The sequence below is a fragment of the Monomorium pharaonis genome, chromosome 3 (assembly GCF_013373865.1).
Source record: "Monomorium pharaonis isolate MP-MQ-018 chromosome 3, ASM1337386v2, whole genome shotgun sequence".
NCBI lineage: Eukaryota > Metazoa > Arthropoda > Insecta > Hymenoptera > Formicidae > Monomorium > Monomorium pharaonis.
In genome coordinates, this window is record NC_050469.1 from 16,152,302 (window position 1) to 16,176,380 (window position 24,079).

Consider the following 24,079-nt stretch of genomic DNA (forward strand, 5'->3'; position numbering starts at 1 on the left):
AAAATAATAGGAACGTGTCTTAAAAAATTAAAACGGAAGGGAGTAGATGAGTAAAGTAAAAACAAAGAAAGAAATTGTGATTGTAGGACTTACTCATTACTGGTTCTCGAATAAATCCGCTGGAATCGAAGGGATTTTTTGACCGGATGGAACGGCACTAAAGTTTACTTGCGCACTGATTTTACATGATTACTAACTAACTCTCTTATTAACTAAACTGACTAAAAACTCTAAACGTAACTGAACGTAACTCACAACTAACTACTTTCAACTAACTGATTATTACTGACCATTATTACTACTATTACTAACTGACCGCTCAACTATTACTACTGCTACTCTCATTACTCACGACATTATATAGACTGACTCTCTTCAAGATTTTTGTATTATATATATCAGTGCTTGAATCTAGTTGCCCTTTTCGAGCCAATTCCCGAACGCGCCGCCTCCTATGTCCCCACTACCGCGCGCGGCCTTGACGGCCGAGCCGCCGACGCTTTGTCTCAGGAGCAGCTCTGTGTAAGAAATAATGCCCTACACCATAAAATTCATTAAAACGTTACATGTAACGTCTATGTTAATTGTAATTTCCCACTCATACAATGTTATAGTTATATTATATAAATATAACATTTAACTGAGATAAAACATAAATGTTATGCAACAATTATATGACTGTTATATTGCAATTATATAACAGCAATATAGATTGCTATATAGTTGTATTAACGCGATATAACAGTTACATTAAGATTAACGTATGTTATATAACTGCAATGTTGCTATTGTATTAACCTCATTTGCCCTAAGCACATACTAAAAGCCTAAACATAATGCCAGGCAGCAGGCAATAGGAATAGAAATAATAAAAGAGAGAAAGAGAGAAAGGATCTTCTCTCTTTTTCTCTTTCTTTATTTCCTGTTCCTATTGCCTCTTGCCTAGCATTGTGTTTAGGCCTTAATCCCAGGAAGTCTTTGAATTAATTTACTGCGAAAACGTATATAATATGTATGATTGCTTTTGTACAAAATTAATTCAAAGGCTTTTCCTAAGATTAGTATCTACAAAACACATTTCTAAGAAATTATCATTGAGTAGGAAGAAAAATAATATCATAAAATGTTTTATATTATATTTATAAAATCATAGGAAACATCAAATTATTTTATATATAAAACATTTTTTTATTTTATACAATATATGCGAAGAAAGTCGTTGTCTCGCACCTACACAGCCCAAAATTTCTTAAATTATCGTTGCCGCGTTTACTAGCAATCACGTGTAACTCCAATGCTTTTGTTAAAATTATTTTAATTAATTTGCTCAGCGTTTACAGTTGAATTTCAACGTTTACCTAATCATATATATATAAACCTTCACTACTGATTCTAAAATACAAACTGACTTCAATTAAGAATGGAACCAACATCGTTTTATATATCTCAATTAATTCAATACCTAGATGTTATTGAAAAACATTGTAGAGTATTTGTAAAAATTATAAATTGTCTACATTTAACATAATTATAAAAGCTATAAATAATATTTTTATATATTCGAATATTAAATTCTTACCTCTTAAAATAAATGTATCACGAAAATAAATACACAAAAATGATGATATTTATATTTGAATATAATTTTTATTTAAAAAATTAGAAAAAATATTTGCACTAATACAATTATATCACAATTAAAAAAAAACAAAAATACATTATAATTGTACAGCGGCCAAAGTATAATATAATTAAAGAAAACATTTGATTTTTAAGAAAAAACTTACAGTATAAATTTTTGGATTTTATTGATTTATGAATTCAAAGAAAGTGATTTATTTTCGTTAAAAAACCACAGAATAGCATACAGATTCTGCCGCATATCCTGCGGCAGAATCTGTATGCTATTCTGTGGTTTTTTAACGAAAATAAATCACTTTCTTTGAATTCATAAATCAATAAAAAGAAAAGTTAACAGTTTCATAAGAATGGAACCAACATCATTCCATAAATCTCTTAAATAATTCAATATCTAAATGTTATTAAAAAACATTGTAAAGTATTTATAAGAATTATAAATTGCACACACTTTACATATTAATAAAAGCTTAATATTAACTGGGATTAGTATGTTATACTAAACGCTGTTCTTCATCGCCTCTATTTTGCTGAATCTCTTTTTCTTTGTTTTTTCCATCTCTTTCTTTCCTCTGTTTGGCGAATCGTAACCATTCTGCGACTATGTTATCAAACTCTGATTCTGTCAGATGTGCGTAACGTAAAATCAATTCTCCTGAAAAAAGAAAATAGTATATTAATGTACTAAAATGATATGGAGAAGTAGAATCCCACACAGCAGATCCATAGCCTACTGTGTCCGCATTTTAAGCTTGTGTTCTGTGGACAGAGACTGCATTCGACTGAGCTGCTCTTTTTCTGCCGCCAATATGCTGTCAGATTTTGTCCAGCAGATTTTGTCCACAGAACACGAGCTTAATGTGGACACAGTAGTCTATAGATTTGCTGTGGAATTCTGCTTTTGCAGGTTTGGTTATCTGGATTATTGCGTAGGACACAAGATTCATTCTATCCGAGGCAATTCTTTTTATTTTTCCATTAAATATTGTACTACAATTCACAATTTGGCAATAGAAAATATTGTAGAACTACATTTTATAATTATTTTTAATAATATATGTAATCGATCATTCATATATTAATTCTGCAAGATTGAGAGCAAAAATTAGACCTTTTTAATATTTAACGACTCATATTGAGATTACTGATTTTATTAAATTTGCTATGAATTGGCAGACTAACCTCAATCTTGCAAACTGAATATCTGGAATGATCAATTACATATTATTGAAAATAATTACAAAATATAGCTGTACAATATTTTCTACTGCCAAATTGTAAATTTAGTACAATATTTAATGGAAAAATAAAAAGGATTGCCTCGGATAAAATAGATCTTGTGTCTTATGCAGCAAGACACAGCGATAAGACAATAGCCAAGAGAGAACGCAAAAAGAACGAAAGAATCCGATGGAAGATTCGCCAACGTACCTGTCAAGTTCCTTGGGCTTGGTGGATGGTCTGGATCGCGCTGAATCCGCGTTAATCACACAATCACTCAAGTCAGCATCGCTCGGGTACACCGGCATCATCAAACGATCAGAGCAGATAGCGCGCGGATATGTATAGCGCGTCACCGAAATGGCGCTGCCGAAAGCTTTCCCGCGTAATTTAAATATAATATCAATATAATAGATCTGTATTGTGCAATACGAATATTATATAAAATATTATATAATATCAATATAACTTCAATATAAAATCCGTTATATAAGTGTTGTTATGTTACTATTATTTCAATATTGCGAGTAAATAACAAAAAAATGTAAAAATTAATATAAAACCGTTATATTGTACTCGGATAACAATCTAGATTGCATTAACATGATTGTAAGGTAACATCTGTTATCTCACATGTTACTTCTGTGCAATGTTGCCTCTGTATTCTGTGTTTGCTGGGATATTATAGAAAATATTATAAGAATATTCTCAGTACATTATATACGGTACGTATGTTTACAGTATGAGTACAGGATATTCTAATGATATCATGTGCTATTATAATTGTCAAAAAGCATGTTTAAAAATTTGTTCGGCTTTAAATATGTCCGTAAACACTCGCGCGCCAGAAAGACTTAAATTAACCACGCGACAATTAAGGTTTAACTCCGCTAGACTACACCAGAACTGACCAGAACTAATATTTTCGCTACACTTGCTTTCTCCTCAGATGATCGTTAGGCACAAAGTACTCAGCTCGGTCAATACAAGTGAATTCTATATTATCTTTGTAAGCACATGCACGATGGAATATTCATGTAATTTTTTAAATGATTTTATTGTCAAATATAAATTTAAAATAATAATATTAAATAATAACTATTTTAGATTTGTCAAAAATATATTTTTATCATTTTTTTTACTTTGCCGAAAACATAACAAAAAATAGATAACAAAAAGATGTCAGTTTTGTTGTCTTAAATTTTTCGACTTGTCGAAAAGATGTCTTACTGACGTCTTTTGGCTTTGACGAAAAGATGACTTAAAAATGTCAACTTTTCGTCATCTTTTAGTCTTAGGTGCCGTCTAGAGATACTATAACAGAGATTCGCAGATGTACCATTTTGGGGTAAAACCGGATATCGGATATGACGTTTTCGATGGCGGTTTATTTTGATTGTAAATGTAAGAATACAATATATATTTTTTTATTTGTAGTTATTGATATTTAATAATTGTGAACAAAATGAATATTAAAACACAATATATTAAAAAAAAAGGTTTACACACATATTTCATTAATTTTTCCATGTAAGGTTAAGTAATATAAATTGATTATTAAGAAATTATATATTATTATATATAAATACATATTATGTTTATATACACATTATGTATTATAAATATAATTTAAGCATTGTATTTAGACTCGTAGAAAAATATGTGCAACCTCAGGTTTCTCTCTGATTTTATATTCTATTTGGTAGACACGTAGACACTCTGTTTTCTTTTGACAGGTGACAGATTAGGTCGGCTAGGCTTTCTCTGTCAGTTATATCTATCTTTCTCTCTCATATTTCTGGTTATACCCCAAGCGACGGAAGCCAATCAGAAATCGTCAACGCATCCGCGAATCTCTGTTATCCCAGTAAACAAAAAGTTCTCTTAAAGCGCTCATTAAGTTAACTTTTATATGATGAAAGATATATGTCTTTCGGGATATCTAAAAGAGATCTTTTAGCATTACTAAAAGATGTCCAATGTCCATCCAAAAAGTTGTCTTTTAGACATCCAAAATGTTGTCTTTTAGACATCTTAAAGAGCACTTTTGATCTTTATAACCTCTTATGGAAGTTATCTAAAAGTCAACATTAAGAGAACTAAAAAGATATCTTTAGGTTGCCCGATATAGGATTATGATTATAATCGTAACAGATTACATACGTAGTAATAATAAATTAGAATAAATACATTTTTTTTAAAAGAATTAAAATATTTATAAATATATCTCTTTTAAAGAAAAAATGTATTCTAACTTATTATTATTGCATATGTAATCTGTTACGATTATAATCATATTGTAGCGTTTTCCACGCCGCGCACAGCACACGCTCGTGCACTCCCGAGCACTCGCCCGCGCACGAAATGAGGCAACTCGTTTCGTTTAAGAAAGCGGTTTATTTATAACACAAGAAAACGGTAACTCTCGGCTTGACAGCTCAAAACCAAGAACCAAAACAAAACAACAAAACAACTTTAAAACGAAGTGACATCCGTCAGCTGACGAGGGAAATTGATATATTGGTTTTTCTGAATAAAGCTCGCGTTCACACACGCGAGCTCGCACGTAACACTTCCCCTCCTCTTCAAAATTGTCGTCCCGACAATTGAGGGGCCCTCTCCGAAGAAAGTTCAGCTCGTAGTCCCAGGTTTCTTGATGCTTCCTGCTCTTCCTCAGCTGAAGCCAATGGTTTCCGAGCTGCATCCAACCCGAACTTTCTTTTACTCCCGAATATCCTGTCACCCTCTTTCAGGAAGTGGAAGGCTTTCCGAACGGTGACTACCATTCTGCAGAGTTCTTCGCTGAGACCTTGTTGTTGAAATTGCTTGCGTTTCTCTTCCTCTTGAAGAGTTTTGCGCCCTTCTCTCTTGCTCTTCGGACAAGGGGAGGAGAATAGACTACGTGGACCCCTTCAGTCCCACAGGACTCCCAAGTCCCCGTCTCGGCATTTGCCCTTCGTCTCACGGAAAAACCACGCTCAAAAACCGTGAGCGAGACAGACTTCAATTAAAAATTTCCAGGAAATCAAACGTTCTGTGTCGCTCTTCGAAGGGATGTTCAACTTCGCAACCAAAATTAATTAATTCTGAAAACAAAACATTACAAAAGCAGTATAAAAACATTAACAATAAAATTAGTAGTTCTCCTTTTTGTAAGTGTGTGAATGTATGCGGATGTAAGAATGTGTAAGTGTTTAGGCTCCGACTGCCCTACATGCCTATTTCCTTTCCAAGAAAGGAGCCAACCTGTCCGCATGAACAACTTTCTTTCTATGCTTCGGCGTTTTACGGATACAGAAAACAACATCACTTATTTTCCTAACAATCAAATAGGGTCCTTCCCAATCACTTTGAAGCTTAGGAGCTCTTCCGAGCTTTCTTCAAGGGTTATATAACCAAACTTTTTGCCCTTCCTGGAAAAGAAGATCCCTAGCCTTCCGATCATACCAGGTTTTCATCCGAGAAGATCTAATCTCCATATGATTCCTAGCTCCTGCACGAATTTTCTGTAAATTTTCTTTTAAATGATCTATGTACTTATTCACAGTTCTAAGTTCCGTATTCGGAGGATTTCCTATTGATAAATCCAGCGACAATCTAAGATCTTTCCCCAAATAAAGTTCGGCCGGAGTTACTCCGATAGACTCATGCCTCGAAGACCTATACGCCAAAAGGAACATAGGAATCCAACGATCCCAATCTCTCTGACTTTCCAAAATATACTTGGCAAGGTAATTGATGATCTTGCGATGTTGACGTTCAACCTGACCATCGGACTGAGGATGTAAAGCCGTAGTCCTTGTCTTCCTAATCCCAAGAAGAATCATCAACTCCCTGAATAACTTTGATTCAAAATTTCTTCCTTGATCCGTATGGATTTCCTGAGGAACCCCATGACAAGAAATTACCTCATTAACAAAAACTTCAGCTACTGTTTTAGCTCTCATGTTTCTAAGAGGAAAAGCCTCTACCCATTTCGTAAAATAATCCACCACAACTAAAAGGAATCTATTACCAGAAAAAGATTTAGGAAGTGGACCCAGAATGTCCATCTGTAATCTTTGAAAAGGTGAACCCACATTATAAATTTGTAGAGGGGATTTTCCTTTACCTGAAGGACCTTTTTTCGAAATGCAAAACTCAAGTTTTACACCAGTTCTCAACATCTTGCTTGCAAGTAGCCCAATAAAAACGCCTGCGGATTTTCTCTAAAGTCCTATTAACTCCAAAATGTCCACCAGAAGCTCCATCATAAGCCTCCTTAAGAATTTCCTTAATTCGTTTACGTGGGACAATTAAAATATTGACTTTAAATTAGGAGCATCCCATCTTTTATATAACACCCCATCTTTAAGGACTAAGGCTTCCCAATAAGACCAATAAAGCTGAGCCGAAACGTCCTCTGGGGCTAATTCCGTACGAGAAGGACGTACTCCCATTTCCTTGTCCTGCAAGAACAAAGAAATACTAGAATCCTCCATTTGATCCCTACGCCATTCCTCAAGAGTTTTCTCGGTTAAAACAATTCTAGCTACAGTATTTATCGTTTTTTCAGCAAATTTTTCCTTAACCTTCCCACAATAAACACAGCCCTCGGCCTCATACTTTCGTCTTGAAAGACCATCAGCATTTTTATGAACTATCCCCCTGCGATGCATTACCTCGAAATCATACTCTTGAAGTTTTTCAAGCCAACGAGCTAATTGTCCCTCAAGATCTTTAAACGACATCAACCATCTAAGAAAAATATGATCCGTTCGGATAATAAATTTCCGACCTAACAAATAATGACGAAAAGATTTTAAAGAGTCCACTATAGCCAAAAGTTCCCGACGGGTGATGCAATAATTCTTCTCGGTTTTGCTGAGAACACGGCTGAAATAAGCTATAACCTTTTCCTTACCATCCTGTCTCTGGAAAAGAATTGAACCTATACCAATTTTAGACGCGTCGGTGTCCAAAATAAATTCCCCCTCTTCCCTAGGAAAAGAGAATAGGTGAAGAAGACAAAACTTGTTTTAATTTCTCAAAAGCAGCTTGAAATTTCTCATTTCAAGTAAATTTGACTTGCTTTTCCGTCAGAACAAAGAGAGGTTTAGCTAAAGAAGAAAATCCTTTAACGTATCTTCGATAATAGGAACAAAAACCTAAAAAGCTTCGCAATTGTTTCTTATTATGGGGTATCGGCTAATCTGCGACCGCCGAAATTTTCCCAGGATCAGTAGAAATTCCCTCCGCTGAAATAACATGGCCCAAATATTTTATCTTTCTACCAAAGAAAACACATTTCTTCGGATTAACCTTAAGATTCGACAATTTCAGCCTCTGAAACACCAAACGTAGATTCTTTAACATTTCATTAAAATCTTTTCCAAAAATAATAACATCATCTAAATAAACTAAACAGATTTTATTTAAAATTCCCTCAAGAACCTTCTCCATCATTCGCTCAAAGGTTGCAGGAGCGTTACATAACCCAAAAGACATCACAGTAAACTGCCAAAGACCTCTTCCTATAAAAAACGCCGTCTTCTCCTTATCTTCCTCACGAATTTTAATTTGCCAATATCCACTTTTAAGATCGAGCGTCGTAAACCAACTATTTCCATACAATTGATCTAAAATATCGTCAATCCTAGGAAGAGGAAAACAATCCTTTACCGTAACGGAATTCAATTTTCGATAATCAACGCAGAACCTTATAGATCCATCTTTCTTTCTAACCAAAACTGCTGGAGAAACCCACGGACTATGTGACTCTTCTATAACTCCTTGCTTTTTCATTTCTTCTAAAATTTCATTTACTTCTTTCCTTAAAAGGAGTGGGACACGACGAGGAACCTGCTTAATGGGAAGAGAGTCACCTACATTAATTTTATGAGCAACAACATCGCAATTTCCAGCTACAATGTCTTCCGTAAAAACATTTTCAAATTTCTTTAAGAAATCAATAAAAATTTCCTTTTGCCCCTTGTCTAAATTTTCCGAATTACTATTATGGATACCTTTCAAAATTTCAGAAATTTTCCCTGAAAAATTCCCTATCCGACTACAATTCAAAATTTTCTCTTTTTCGGATTTTTTTAAACCAAAAATTTCCTCAAGAATTGATCCTAAATTCATCATTTCCAAAAAATCTGCACCTAACAAACAATCGTCATTCATTTCGACCGCAAACAATAAAATTTTTTTCGAAATTTTTTCTAACTGAACTTCCATAGAGACCTTAAATAGAATCGGAACCTTCTCCCCAGTAGGATAACACAAACAACTACTTTCCTCAAGAATTTTTTTCTTTCCCTTTTCTACAAATTTACTATTTATCAAGGAAACGTCGGAGCTTGTGTCAATTCTAAATAAATAATCCTTACCATCTACTTTCCCTTTAAAACAAAAATCTCGAGAATTTTCTTTAACTTTATTAACAATTTTTTTTCTCCTAAATTTTCCGGAGTATTATTTACACGAGTCGACCTCACCCCGGCGAGATCGACTACTCCGCATTTCCCTGAGTTCCCGGACACTCAAAACGAAAATGACCCTCCTTCCCGCATGACCAACACTCCTTCCCGCTCGTTTTTCTCTTGAAATTCTCCCCGAAACGCCCGTTTTTCTTTCCCAACGAATTTTCTCGTTTTCCCTCGTCCCCTCTTTTCTCTTCCCCACTCGCGCTCAGTTTTTCAGAATTTCCTCTCCGTTCCCCCTTAAAGAAATCATTTTGCCTACCAAAATCTCCTTGTATAACTTTAACTGCTTTCGCCCTTTCAATCGCGAGCTTTAAAGAATTAATTCCCTCTAACTGGAGAGTTCTTCTTACAAACCTGTCCGCGAGTGCAGAAACAAATTGCGCACACGCGATTTTATCCCGCACTGCAAACGAGCATTTAGGATAAGCTAAGCGCGCAAGTCTTTCTAACTCCGCCCCGAAAGTCGCAAAATCTTCACCAAACTTTTGCTTCCGATTTGTAAAAAGAGAATACGAATTTAAAGAATTCAACCCTTCTCCGAAACGTAATTCTAATTTCGAGACGAGCTCCCCGAATTCCAGTCCATCGAAATTTTCTAAGGATTCCAAAACTGAACGGGCCTTCCCTCTAAGACTCGAAACGAGAGCTAACGTCTTCTCCGAGTCACTCCACGAATTCGCGTTTGCAATAAAATTAAACTGATAGAGGAATTCACGCAACGAAATCGTTCCATCGTACGTATCCGGTTTTAGTTTGTACCCGAGCCCTGCGTGTGTTTTTTCCCCCGAAAGGCTTTCCGCCCTCCCGTCTCCGCGAGAAGGAAAATTATTAGAGAGTCCGTCTCCGCGAGAAGGAAAATTATTAGAGGGACTTAGCTGGGTTTCCTGTAGCCACTCCTGCAGTATGCCTAGACCTTGGAGATGCTGCACGGTCTCGCGTAGCCGCTGTACCTCCTCATCTCGACGACGCATCGCCTGCAGAATTTCCGTCTGCTCCTCGTGCATTTGCCGAAATACTTCCGAAACAGCCTGGAACTCCGGCGCAGCTACACCCGCAGGAAGCCCCAAAATCTCAACGCGCCTCCTCTTCGCTGGCGTGCGTTGAAGAAAAGGGAGCGTCCCAGATGCGCACAGTAATAAACGGACACAGCAGGCTGAGTGAAACGGACACAGTAACAAACGGATACAGACCAAACGGAGACAGTAATAAACGGACACAGTAACAAACGGATACAGTAACAAACGGACACAGACCAAATGCGCACAGAGCGAAACAGACACAGTGCGAAACGGACACAGTAACAAACGGACACAGACCAAATGCGCACAGAGTGAAACGGACACAGTGCGAAACGGACACAGACTAAATGCGCACGGACCAAATGCACACGGACCAAATGCGCACACTGCACATGCGCACACTGCACGTGCGCACGGACCAAATGCAATCCATGTACATTGCAAGCAGAGTAAAGTCCACATAGGTTAGCGACTTTGACGGGGTGGGTGCGGGAGGGGGGCCGAAGGCCCCCCTTGCACCCCCCCGTGTGTGTGTGTGTGTGTGTGTGTGTGCGTGCAAAGCATTCACTGCATCACATGGGTTTGCGACTTTCCGTGTATGCATTTGGTCTGTGCGCATGTGCAGTGTGCGCATTTGGTCTGTGTCCGTTTCGCACTGTGTCCGTTTCGCTCTGTGCGCATTTGGTCTGTGTCCGTTTCGCACTGTGTCCGTTTCGCTCTGTGCGCATTTGGTCTGTGTCCGTTTGTTACTGTGTCCGTTTCGCACTGTGTCCGTTTATTACTGTGTCCGTTTGGTCTGTGTCCGTTTGTTACTGTGTCCGTTTCACTCAGCTTGCTGTGTCCGTTTATTACTGTGTCCGTTTGGTCTGTGTCCGTTTGTTACTGTGTCCGTTTCACTCAGCTTGCTGTGTCCGTTTATTACTGTGCGCATCTGGGACTCACTCGAAGAAAACGCCCCGCCTCCGCCGCCGCCGATCCTGTTCCCGTGACATCCGACGCGGAACTCATCTCAGCATTTCCCTCCGCGGGAACCGACATAAGCTGAGAACGGGTCCTTCTCGGAGAGTGCGTTATCGACATAAGAATTTCGTTCCTTCTTAACGCGAGGCTCGCTCACTCGTCCGATCCCGGACGAGCCCCCAAAAATGTAGCGTTTTCCACGCCGCGCACACGCTCACGCTTGCACAGCTCACGCTCGCGCACTCCCGAACACTCGCCCGCGCATGAAATAAGGCAACTCGTTTCGTTTAAGAAAGCGGTTTATTTATAACACAAGAAAAGGGTAACTCTCGGCTTGACAGCTCAAAACCAAGAACCAAAACAAAACAACAAAACAATTTCAAAACGAAGTGACATCCGTCAGCTGACGAGGGAAATCGATATATTGATTTTTCTGAATAAAGCTCGCGTTCACACACGCGATCGAGCTCGCACGTAACACTATATATTTATATTTAATTATAAATATATATGTATAAATTTCATAGGATGGTAAATTTTTATTTAACAAAATTGATTATTTTTTATTATTACAAACCAAATTTCATTACAAGTTTATATAAACATAGTTTATATTTTTTACAAGTTTATATATATATAGATATATTAATTAAAGTAAAATATTATTTTTGTATATATAAAACAAAATATCAAAAATTCAAAAATATTAAAAATAAAGTAACAAAATAAAGTAATATAAAATCATATATAACATTAAATATGATTAGTTCATTAATATTGAGTACATTCAGATTCATAATCACTTACTAAGCGTCTATAGTATCATAGCAATTGAAGGTGGCTGGTTCTTATTGAAAAAATAAGTAATTATTTATAAATAAGTAATAAAGGTATACCTTTGAAGATATAATCCAATAAATCACCTTCAATTGCTACTTATAGCAGCTCAGTGAGCGATTACGCTTTTGTATATATACTCAATATTTACTATGTCTACACATTACAAAAACATCACATTTAGAAAATTATAAGCGTATTAAACAAAATAACTTATATGATTACCATACTTTTGCAGCCAAAGTTGTATTCGTTTTCTTACTATTTCATCCGTAGTCAAAAACTTTTGCGTGATATAAGCTAAAAAGAAATAATATAAATTAATGTAAATTTATTATGTACACACGCGCGTGTACAAAATTAACCTTAGAATGGTATATCTATATTTTTCAACCATAAACGTTTTACTGGGTTAAAAATGTACCTCATTGGTTCCCAAACGTAGTATGCCTTGAAGAGATAAACTAAAATCATTATTATGCTACATGAATTTCTTTGTCTTTTTATGGCGAAGACGATGGTATAATCGGCAATAATATTAATTATTATTAAACATGTGAAAAAATAATTTAAACAAAATAAAATTAGAAAAAATCGCAAAAATTACTTCTTTTCAAATTCGCGTTGCACAACAAAATTACTGCGGTAAGCCATTCTAGGGTTAAGAAATTTTTTAAAAACTAAAGATAACTTACCACTTATTATGTTTGGAAAATTATAATTTGAAATCTTGGTTTTGTTAGATTTTTTAATAATCCAAGTACATTGACCTGCTAACTCATCGGTCATAATTATTGACATCTTTTTTTTTTATAGCTTTGTCGAAATTATCACCAACGGTAATCATTTTTGCTTCCTAAAACGTAACATAATTAAAATTTCTAAATAAAATTTAATACATTTAAATATTTTAAATAAATAACTCATTACAAATTGTGATTTCATTTGTTGTGAAAAGGATTTACTAATTTTTCACATACATGTATACTCAACTGTAAATTATAATTATAGTAAAAGTTACAAAAAATGTTTAACAAATTATTTAAAAAATTGAAATATAAAAATGTGTAATCATAAACTAATATGTAATTTAATATACATTATATATATAAACACAAAATTGTATAGTGTACAGGTTAGAATACGTAAATAAATACGTAATTACATTTATCTCATATAATAATGCACGTGTTAATAAATAATTTATTAAAAAGATCATTCTGTACGTACTAAAATATTAATAAAAATTCATGCACAAAATATTTAATAAAATTACATTAAAAATATAATATATACGATACGTATCATATACGTTAGAGCAAATATTAAACAATTATACTTACTAATCTTTTTGATATGTTTTTTCATACAGTCTTCGATACCTTTCCTTTTCAACATAATTATTATTAAATTAATATCTCACGTATATACACAATGACTGTCGATACTTAATACTCGATGACTGCAGTTTTATATCTTATTTTGTCGAGTGAGTCCCAGATGCGCACAGTAATAAACGGACACAGCAAGCTGAGTGAAACGGACACAGTAATAAACGGACACAGTGTAAAACGGACACAGTGCGAAACGGACACAGTAACAAACGGACACAGACCAAATGTGCACACTGCACATGCGCACAGACCAAATGCATACACGGAAAGTCGCAAACCCATTTGATGCAGTGAATGCTTTGCACGCACGCACGCGCGCGCACACACACACACACACACACACACGCGCGCGCGGGGGGGTGCAAGGGGGGCCTTCGGCCCCCCTCCCGCACCCACCCCGTCAAAGTCGCTAACCTATGTGGACTTTACTCTGCTTGCAATGTACATGGATTGCATTTGGTCCGTGCGCACGTGCAGTGTGCGCATTTGGTCCGTGTGCATTTGGTCCGTGCGCATTTGGTCTGTGTCTGTTTCACACTGTGTCCGTTTCGCTCTGTGCGCATTTGGTCTGTGTCCGTTTGTTACTGTGTCCGTTTCGCTCTGTGCGCATTTGGTCTGTGTCCGTTTGTTACTGTGTTCGTTTATTACTGTGTCCGTTTGGTCTGTGTCCGTTTCACTCAGCCTGCTGTGTCCGTTTATTACTGTGCGCATCTGGGACGCTCCCATTTTTTCTAGGTTATGTTGTGCAGTACCCTCTCTCGATCGAGCTGCGTTCGGAAAACTCACTCGAGTGAGCATAGTTTTCTAATTGATGTCTTAAAGTTCTGTAATTGGACAACTTGAAGACATCTTACAAAAGATGTCTTTAAAGATCACTTTTTAATACGTCAAAAAAGTCATCTTACAAAGGTGATCAAAAAGTTAAGTTTTGCATGCAAGACGTCAAAGAGATGTCAAATTGACAACTTTATAGACATCTTAAAGAGCTTTTAAAAAAGATAACTTACAAGTCCTCTAAAAGTCATCTGGATGTTTATTGGGATAGTATCTCTAGTGCCGTCCTTTGAGTATAATATATACATGGAGGAGGAATTGCTATGGTTTCATGTAAATTGAAAGTGTGTCCAAGATCTGTGCGAGAGAGAAAGGTATTCATGATACTCGCTTTCTATGCGCATTCCTCCCACTTTCAGTGCTGGCATTCCTCCTCCATGTATATCCCAGGTAGCAAGCCCACATCATTTTGATGTCCCAAAATGGTCATATCTGGTCATATGTCGTCAAAATGACCATTTTTTTACATGACCTAAAATTGACGTCATTTCGAAGTCATATTTCAGTCATGATCTGACGATTATTTTCTCAGACAGCACACATCCAAAATCGGGACATAAAGACGTCATTAAGACGTATTTTAGATACGGTCTAAAGCGGTGTCTATAAATAAGATTTAAGGCCTAACGCATAATTTAAGCATATTATATAAGCATATATATTATATTCAACTTTAAGAGAACTTTTTTAAGAAAATATTTAGATATCTTGGAAATAATTTTAAAATGGTCAAATTAACCATTTGAACGCTTCAAAGTCTTAGTGCTAAATAGATCGCAACTTCCATCAAATTATAAAGATTATGGAAAAAGTTAAATTTAATAATGAAATTAATAAGTAAATAAGTTAATGCTATTTATTTTTAATATGTTTTGCAAAATTTAATTGCTTTTATAAAAAATAATATAATTGCGACAGTTTATAACATATAGGTATATGTAGACAATAACAAGTACCCATATCGATGATTCAAACTGGCGTAGCAGATAGAGTACAAGGTTTGTAATCCTAAGGTCCCGGGTTCAAAACCTACCAGCGGCAAGTAAAAATAAAATAAAATAATATAATTTAAATTTAATTAATTAATAAAAATTTGTCCCAAATTTAGTACGTACTGTTGATAAGAATAATAAAAAAAATGAAATTTTTATATTATTTTTTTATCTCTAGTTGCATTTTAAAGATATCCGATTTAAGAAATCTTTTAGATATTAGTTTCATGATATCTTTCTGTTCTCAAACGACGCATTGGTTCCCACACAGCACACTTTATCTTAGGGATGTCCCTAGGATGTCATTTTGGGATATCGCAATATCGTTGGATATCCGTGGACCGTCTGCGATATCCGAGGGATATCCAAGGGATGCACAAATGTCCACCGATTTGACATCCTGTAGATATCTCAAACGATATCCAGAGGATGTCCAAGGGATTTCCTGAGATATCGTAATATACCCTAGTGAAAAAATTTGTCAAAATTAAAAGAATTTTTTTCAGGATTTCTGATAAATGTTTCGATTTTTTATAATTGAAATGTTTTTCGGAAAAACTTTAAAAATAAAAAATTTTGATTAATTTAAAAAATTTTTGAATATTTTTAAGTATTTTTGAGAGTTTCTAAGAATTGAAAAAAACTTGAACAAAAAACAAAATTCTAATTATTTTGACGGCAATTTTGTAAGAGAAAGAAGACTATAATATAACATGTTTCAGCCAAGCCACAGTCGTACCTGTTAAAGCATGTTTAATAGTTTAATGTCTCTATACCTGAAAAAACGGTCACCTATCCAAGTGTCAACCCTCGCCGATGTCGCTTGACTTCGAAGACCGTACGCATTCTAACGCTTCGTGGTGATCCATAAACACTTCTTGTTTATGGATTCATATTTGTTATAGATCATTACAATAGATGTTGTCAGAAGGATAAAACATGTATAATTAACTTATATTTTTATAAATAAATATGAAGTTTTACAATTTTTTTTACTTTTTTTACTATTTTTATATATGCGCGCAAAATAGTATGTAGACTAACTTATTAAAAAATCTGTTTTTGCTCTGTTTGTATAAAATAAAAAAATTTTTTTAATGTCATTTTTTATAATTTTTTAGTATATGTGGCATATTTTTAATATGCCACATTGTTTCCATAAGTGTATTTTCTTTATGTTTTGACGTTTTAATCTACGTTTCTTAAAGATTTAATTTACACTTCTGTCACTCTTTTGTTACATTATAATTAACTTTCCCTTTACACTTGATTTATGCTTAATTAATTGTAGAGATAAAAAAGATATGATGGGATATTATTTGGATGTAATAGGATATCGTAAGATATTAATGAATATCTTACAATATCTTATAATATTTTAAGATATTTTTTGGGGATATCGAAATATAGTAATAAGATGTCATATGATCTTAAGATATTTTACGATATTTTAAGATATTTTTGTAGGATATCCCGGGAGCTACTTATTGAGATATCCGTGGGATCGCCTTCGTCTGTCTGGGATAATTTGGGATATCCTCAGGATAAAGTGTGCTGTGTGGGTGTTGGCAACGCTTCATGAATTATGGGTTAGAAAAGCAAAAGTAGTACCCAGTACTCTGAAGGTGAATAGTGCGCATCTCTTTATATAATTAACTTAAGAGGATGCTAAACTGCCCATCAAACTTGATTGAGGTCGATAATGCAAGAGTCATTATTTATCCTTGTTCATGAAAAAATTTGCTTTAAAATACGAGTTATATAGCTTATACTTACAAATAAATGATGTCTCGCAGTTTGAAATAGAAGGAATAAGACTATATTTGTCAAATGACGATTACAAGCCGTAAAAAAACATATTTATGTGATCAAAAATTTTATTTATTTAAGCGCTTTTATTATAAAAATATCTTTTTTTTACGGCTTGTAATCATAATTTGACGATTATAATCTTATTCCTTAATCTATTCCGAACCCGGGAACACCATTCATTTGTACGTATAAGCTACATAACTTGTATTTTGAAGCAAGTATTTTTATAAACAAATAAACTTTACAAAATTTTTTGCATTTTTGGTCTTTAATCGTCTCTGGGTTCATTTGTGTACGTACTTTAAAAGTGCAAAAAGATTATCAATTCTGTAAATTCAATTCGAAATTAAATGATTAAACAGAATGTCGGTAAAACACACGGCTTTAGCATCCTCTTAAGTTTAGCACGCATCACATATAAATTAATGTCTAATTTGCAGTCGTATAATGAGATCAATACAATTGTAGAAAATATAAACGTATTAATAAGATTCATATGACATCAAGTAGTCTTAAGGTAACAGCAAGATAAATTTAATCTAATTGCATTTTAGGAGAGGAAAGTCACTGTTATTAGAGAGCAATCTGCGTGCATGTCTATTTGAATTGGCAATAACAGATCAGAAGATGCAGATGCAAAGATAGACGAGACAGAAGAAGTCGGGTCAGGAGATGAAGAACCAGTGGAACCAGAAGAGAAACCTGAAGGTAATAAAGTGTCTAAGATGCAGGAAAGTTTTATGCGTACAAATGCAACTTAAATAATCTTTTCTTGTAATATTTTTTACAAATTATTTTATAATTTTCAATAATCATCTTATTAATTCTTTTAAAGTTTCCCACACAGCACACTTTATCTTAGGGATGTCCCTGGGATGTCATTTTGGGATATCGCAATATCGTTAGATATCCATGGACCGTCTGCGATGTCCAAGGGATATCCAAGGGATGCACAAATGTCCACCGATTTGACATCCTGTAGATGTCTCAAACGATATCCAAAGGATATCCAAGGGATTTCCTGAGATATTGTAATATACCCTAGTGAAAAAATTTATCAGAATTAAAACGTTTTTCGGAAAAACTTTAAAAATGAAAAATTTTGATTAATTTAGAAAATTTTTGAATATTTCTAAGTATTTTTAGGAGTTTCTAAGAATTAAAAAAAACTTAGCAAAATATAAAAAATTCTAATTATTTTTACGGTAATCTTGTAAGAGGAAGAAGACTATAACAACATGTTTCAGCCAAGTCACTGCAGTCGTACCCGTTAAAGCATGTTTAATCTCTATATCTGAAAAAACGGTCACCCATCCAAGTGTCAACCATCGCCGACGTTGCTTGACTTCGAAGACCGTACGCATCCTAACGCCACGTGATAATCCATGAACACTTCTTGTCTATGCATACATCGTACCCTACAAATATTTGTTATGCATACATATCATTACAATATATGTTATCAGAAGGATGAAATTATGTATAGTTAATTTATATTTTTATGAATAAATATAAAGTTCTAGTTTTTTATTCATTTTTACATATGAGTGCAAAATAGCATGTGGAATAACTTATTAAAAAGTTTGTTTTTGCTCTGTTTGTATAAAATCAGAAAAATTTTTTAATGTCATTTTTTATAATTTTTTAGTATTATTAATATATACCACATTGTTTCGATAAGTGTGCTTTCTTTATGTTCTGTTTTAATTTACGTTTCTTAGAGATTTAATTAACGCTTTTGTCATTCTTTTATTACATTATAATTCATTTTTCCTTTTACACTTGATTTACGCTCTATTAATTAATTGTAGAGATAAAAGATATGATGGGATATTATCTGGATGTTATAGGATATTATAAGATATTATAGCATATCTTACAATATCTTATAATATTTTAAAATATTTTTTTGGGATATCGAAATATATTAATGGGACATCATATGATATCTTAAGATATTTTACGATATTTTAAGATATTTTTGTAGGATATCCCGGGAGCTACTCATTGAGATATCCGTGGGATCGCCTTCGTTTGTCTGGGATAATTTAGGATATCCTCAGGATAAAGTGTGCTGCACACAGGTTATTTCTATACTTACTGAAGTTTGAATTGTAAGCCTAATATGTAATCAATTGGAGCTTATGGTATCGTGGCTATCGAATTAAAGTAATTCTAAATAAAGTGAAGCTGTCGGCACATTTCTTTCGATCATTTTCATATGCTAGTGGAAGGAGTAGATAATCTAAAGTACGTATATTAAAAATATATAGACACTATATTATTTAGACATTGTCTTAAAATTATAAAATCTACTGCGGATTTCTTTGATTTCAGAGTATTAACACAAAGGAAACAATGGAGAAATTATTTTACCATTGCAAGGAGTGTTGCAGATGATGTAACATTCTAACAGCTACTTGGACATATCACAAATGAGGCAATTATCTGATCAAGTAAGGACGCAAAATGTATTTTTAATTCGTATCCTACAAACATTTTATCCCAGATTAATTTCCATAAAAATTTTGAAAGTAATTTATTTACACTACTTTTTTCCAAAATAAAGATAGTGATTGTGGCACAGTGAGTTGTGTATCCGCTCTCTGATTACGCGGTTTTGATACCAAGTCTCCTGCCCAGAGAGCAGACACACAACTCACTACGCCACAGTCGTTTGTATGGATAAAGTGCTTTTTTTACATTATATTGTAAGAGCTAATAATTAATAGAATTGATCCTTTTATTAAGTATTTTATTTTTGTTTGGACAAAAGGTCGTCAGATTCTGGATGAGTTAGCCTAGCAGATTACAGCGGATTTTAAACAGGCCTTTTCAAAATCCAAAGCATTTCAATCAGTTAACGGAAGGATGTTTCATATTATCAGAATTGCATCCTAAAGTGAAGTATGTACCTCATAGAAATATTTGAAGATTTAGTATAAGCAATAACAAATGTACGATAATGTTTGAAGCATCTTTTTTTTTATAGAAAAGGTCTGCTCGTTTGGTTTGTAAATAACCAATTGCAAGAATACGCACATTTGTTTGACGAGAATCAGAATTTTGCCTGGTTGGATAAGATAGATCGAAGGGCGTGGATTAAGAAACATCTGCTCGATTTTGAGACAAAGTTTGGTGCAATCTTTCCTTAAGATTGGGAGATTTCTACGCGAATAGCTGTACAATTCTGCCATATCACGTGTGAAGATCTTATTAACAATAAGTTAACGAACAAGAGACGTAATGAGATAGACATTAAATTATTGCTGTACTTTTATTTAAACTGCGTTTTGTATTTATATAAAAATTTATTACATATATTATATTATTTTATTATAAATATTATGTGATTGATATTATGTAAATGATAAATATTATGTAAAAATAAATATTATTAATTATTATATTTAATGTGCCAGCCCAGCTAGCACAGAGAGTTCGAAAAGAACTCAATTGTATGTCACCAATTATGAATTTTTTATGAAATGCAAAAAGAATTATTTTTATAAAAATAATTCTTTTTGCATCTCAAAAAGAATTCATAATTGATGACATACAATTGAGTTCTTTTTGAACTCTCTGTGCTATCTGGGATGTTTATTAAAATCTAACCCTAACCTTGAAACCGACTCCCAGGGGCGACCAGGCAACCTTTTCACCCACGGCAGGTCAAGAGGGACCGAAGGAGCTGAAGAAATTCAAGACAACGAGGACCGAGGCCAGTGAAGCGAACGGAAATAACTTCCTAACCATAAGGTTGGAAAGGTCAAGGGAGGCGGCGCAGGCCGATGCGAATCAAAAAATTAAACAGAGCAAGCCACCGCGTGATCGCGCATTGCGTCAATAAGCGAAACAAATGTTTTTTTTTGTTATTCTAATATTTCGCTATTTTTATCTTATTAATGTATGTACTCAATATAATGTGCTCGACGAGTTAGTTTTTTTAGTTATTTATAGGTTATAACTAACCACCCCATGACAAAAACATATAGTTACCTCATTAAATAATATTAAGTTTTGTAATCCTAGTTTTTTTAAAAAAGCTCCTTGCACAGCGTGCGTAAGTCAAAATTGGCTTAAGTAAAAAATATATCAAACACGCGAGCGAGAGTATAACCAGCCATGACCTGGTTAAACTTTATCAAACTTATGTTATGCGTAGCATGTTTTCTCTTATCCTTTTATTATTTAATTTTAATATTAGTCAGTCTAGCAAAATATGAAGGAGTTAGAAACGCAACTAGTGTGTTACTTTTTAAGTTTGTATAACTTCATTATTTTAAGATTAAACATTACTTTTATAATCTCGTATGCTTTTTGTTTATATTTCATTGTTTTGTGGCTATAATAATAATTCTAGCAAGCAAATTAGTTGCATTAGTGGATTGCACTTTAGGTGCAATCTGCAATAAAATCTGCACTTTTAAGTGCAATCACTTACCCCTATAACCATTTCTGCTGTGACAAATATTGGCAACAGATTCTGTTGCCAAAAAGGCGACAAATGAGAAACATATCTTGTCATTGCAAACACTATTAGCAGATATTCAGCAAATATTTAGCAACGTCTGTTATCAGAATACATGACAAAATAATAATGAACTGCGAGCAGATTTATTGAAAATATTGATAACAGATTGACGACAAACACCAAAGTGCAAACAATGTTAGCAAATTGCTTGTAGTAATGCAACAACATTTGTGTGTCAAAGTACGCAACAGATTGATACCAGAAATGCAGCAGATCTGTCGAAATGTCAAATTGACAATAAAAAGTGCGGCACCGTCGATAGGCGGCTTACTTTCTCGGGAGTAAAATGCAGTCAACTCGCTACATAAAGACCACTCGCAGCGCGACTAAGGTAAGCAAAAATTATTTTCCTTCGCTGCGCCTGCGGAGGATGTGACGGAGGACCGTCACATTATACTTTTATGATACAGAACTGGTAGTATTTTCATTTTTTTGGAGTGAGATTTAACTTAACTACAAAGAAATTTAGAGGCCCCTCTATAAGAAATATTAGATGTTATGGAGAGGGTTGGGTAAATTATTTAATCTGTTTCTACTCCTGAATTAATAAATCTTCCCAGGAGATTGCTTACATCGATTCTCAAATAAAATTATAACTGTGATGAAAGAAGAAATGAAAAGATTCGACAAATCTGTCGCCAATCTGTCATCATTTATGAATACAGATCTGTTGCATATTTGGCGCAAATCTGCTGTGAGTTTACGTTGCAACATCTGTTCTCAATTTGCTGCGTGAATTTGTCATTGTATTGCTAGTGACAGATCTGCTCTGGTTGTCACTCAATTTGATGTCAAGATTTGATAACAATTTTTGCTTGCAATTGGGGCGCACTCGAGAACACAGTAGGCCATGGTTTTGGCAGCCTGATTCCGCAAGAAATTTTTAGCAATTTGCTGACAATTTGGCAGCAAATGGTTAGCTGGTTTAAAAAACCACAACGAAGACGCCAAGCACACAGGGGCAATCTGCACCTACTCCACCCAGGGAACACGTCGGTCATTGGATGCGACGACGGGAGTGGGGAGAGCCTAGAGATACCCACAGTGCAACACCACCACGAAGCGGGAATTCGCCCAACGGCAAGGAGTGGGGGCTGTAGCAGTTCCCGCGCCCGGAAAGGCGGAAAGAACCGACGCCACGCGTGCTTGGCGAATCCCGACGGGAGGGGGTAACCCCAGCGTTCCCGACAGTAGCGTGCGTTGCCATGCGTCGTGATTGGCGAATCCCGACGGGAGGGGGTAGCTCCTCTCTCCCGGGTATATAAGCGTGCAGCAAGAGCTCTCGTGCAAGAGCTTTCGCTCGAGATCTTTTACGGGGAAAACATCGAGCTTTCGCGCCGGAAACATCTCGCGTAAATAGATAAAGGGATTTCCCGCCAAATGCAAGTAGGCGTGTGAAAATTCGCGAAGGTTCCGCGGAAGTGTGAACACGATAGATCCCGCGTTACAAATCATAGAAGTCGGCCGAATGCAAGTAGGTCCGATACTTTCCCGAAGTTTTAGAGTTCGTTTACACGAGTGTGAAGAAGCGACGCGTTCGGGAAATTTGTGATACTTATGACAAGATTAAATAAACCAAACTGTTTTGTTATTTGTTAAACAAAGACTAAAGTGTTCAGTTTCTCACTTACCTTAATACCAACCTGCGTGACTGTTCCTGAGTTCGAGGGAATCCTGGTGACCTGAAAAGAAAAGTTCTAACGAAAAACGAGACCGCGGGTAATCTATCTAATAAAAATTATACTTACCTGGCGAAGTTCCCGTGGGATGACGACGACGATCCTGGAGACGATTCTGAGACGACGGAGGCACCTGAAAAAGAAAAGAAACATACAATTAGTGATAAAATTAAATAAAAACGTTGAGCGTTGTGTGAATCCGAGTGGAGGCAATCCGACTTGTGGTAGCGGTCCTTCTGACGGATGCAACATCGATGGCATCCCAGCGTTTCTGAGCAGAGCGATCATTCTGGAAGGCGATCCCTTGCCTCTTGGAGGGCAAAAAGGCTGGCGACTGTGGCGACCTGCAAAATAGGGTTCGTGAGTCAATACTTGTCCATTTACGTAAATCGCGTCATTCGGTTATCCGGTCACAACCTTGTGACCGGATAACCGATAGGCACGAGTCGCGATCTGAACAAAGGAGAACTCACCAACCTTGTTTCGCAGGTCGCCACAGTCGCCAGCTTCTTTATTCCCTCCAAGAGGCAAGGTCTCGCCTTCCAGGATCGTCGTTCTGCACTGGAACGCTGGAAGCTCGTCGGTGCCGTGTCCGCCGGAAGAACAATCACCATCAATTGGATCGCCTTCACACGTCGTCGCACAACACTTAACGCTTTAATCAGTGTCTTACACTAATAACTTTTATTCTG

At 35.3% G+C, this 24,079-nt stretch overlaps 2 long non-coding RNA genes across 2 annotated transcripts; one reads left to right on the plus strand and one right to left on the minus strand.

Moving 5' to 3' along the window:
• Positions 1–2,042: 2,042 nt before the first annotated feature.
• Positions 2,043–3,507, minus strand: LOC118644701. Its single transcript, XR_004962447.1, has 3 exons — positions 3,493–3,507; positions 3,070–3,235; positions 2,043–2,293 (listed from the first exon to the last, which is right to left on the minus strand). It is a non-coding gene; the product is annotated as an uncharacterized LOC118644701 (long non-coding RNA).
• Positions 3,508–19,135: 15,628 nt separating this feature from the next.
• LOC118644704 lies at positions 19,136–21,952 on the plus strand. The gene is made up of 2 exons (XR_004962451.1): positions 19,136–19,424; positions 19,512–21,952. It is a non-coding gene; the product is annotated as an uncharacterized LOC118644704 (long non-coding RNA).
• Positions 21,953–24,079: the final 2,127 nt, after the last annotated feature.